Raw genomic sequence first — 1,819 nt, 5'->3', positions numbered from 1 at the left:
TTACATATAGACTGGATAAAAAACAAGTTCCTACTATATAGCAGAGGGAACTATATTCAATATCCTGGGATAAACCATAATGAGAAAGAATATTAAAAAAATGTATATATGTGTTTAACTGAGTCACTTTGCTGTACAGCAGAAATTAACACAACATTGTAAATCAACTATACTTCAATTAAAAAATACTAGGTGATAAGGGGATTTATTTTATTAACACTAGTCTAATTATGTATAACTTCATTTTTCATAATGTTTTTTAAAAGAATGACAAGAATAATAGATAAAAAAGAAGTATAAATCCTTGGAATTAGTGCTTTGTAACTTGTTTAAATGTAAATTAAATCAATCAGTTTTGCTATTAAAATATTATGCATTTTAAGGTAAAAATGTCTATAAATAATAAATGCTTGAGAGGGTGTGGAAAAAAAGGAACACTCCTACACTGTTAGTGGAAATGTAAATTGATGCAGCCACTATGGAGAACAACATGGAGAGTCCTTTAAAAACTAAAAATAGAGCTATAATATTATCCTGCAATCACTCTCCTGGGCATATATTTGGAGAAAACCATAATTAGCATCACTATTTTCAATAGCCCAGACATGTAAGCAACCTAAATATCCACCAACAGATTAATGGGTAAAAATGATGTGCTATATATAGACAATGGAATATTACTCAACCATAAAAAAGAATGAAATAATGCAGCAACATAGATGGACCTAAAGTTTATCATACTGAGTGAAGTAAGCCAGACAGTGAAAGATAAATATAATATGATATCATTTATATGTGGAATCCAAAATAAAAGTGATACAAATAAACTTATTTACAAAACATGAATAGACTCACACACATAGAAAACAAACTTATGGTTACCAGGGGGAAAGGGGGAGGGATTAATTAGGAGTTTGGGATTAATACATACAAAATAGGTAACCAACAAGGACCCACTATATAGCACATGGTACTATACTCAATATCTTGTAATAACATATAATGAAAAAGAATGTGAAAAAAAGAATATCTACATTTATATATTTATATATGCATACATATACATCTTAGTCCCCTTTACCTATTTGGCTGACACTCCTAACTCATCCCCCTTATGACAAACCAACATTTGTTCTCTGTATCTATAAGTCTGTTTTCATGTTTGTTTGTTTTTAGAGTCCACATATAAGTGAGATCATGCAGTATATGTCTTTGTCTGACATATTTCACTTACCATAATACACTCTAGATCCATTCATGTTTTCACAAGTGGCAATATTTCTTTTTTATGGATGAGTAATAGCCCTTTGTATATATGATCCCACATCTTTTTATTCATTCATATATTGATGGACATAATTTTCTTACATATCTTGGCTATTGTAAATAAAGCTGTAATGAAAATTGGGGGACATACACATTTTCAAATGGGTGATTTTGTTTCATTCAGGTAAATACCCAGAATTGAAATTTCTGGATCATATGGCAGATCTAATTTTAATTTTTTGAGTAACCTCCATAAGATTTTCATTTTGGCTGCACCAATTTTCAATTCAACTAGCAACACACAAGGTTTCCCTTTTCCCCACATCCTTGCCAACACTTATTTGTACTCTTTTTGATGACAAGCATTCTGAGAGATATGAGGTGGTTACTCATTTTGGTTTTGTTTGCATTTCCCTGAAGATTAGTGATGTTGCACATCTTTTCATGTGTCTGTTGGCCATCTGTATGTCTTCTTTGAAAAAATGTCTACTTAGGTCCTCTGACATTATGTAAATGGTTATTTGATTTTTTGATGTTGAGTTATATGAGTTTT

The sequence above is a fragment of the Lipotes vexillifer genome, unplaced genomic scaffold (genome assembly GCF_000442215.2).
Source record: "Lipotes vexillifer unplaced genomic scaffold, Lipotes_vexillifer_v1.1 scaffold267, whole genome shotgun sequence".
NCBI lineage: Eukaryota > Metazoa > Chordata > Mammalia > Artiodactyla > Lipotidae > Lipotes > Lipotes vexillifer.
The sequence above is the reverse complement of the archived record's forward strand: the minus strand, read 5'-3'. Positions refer to the sequence as shown.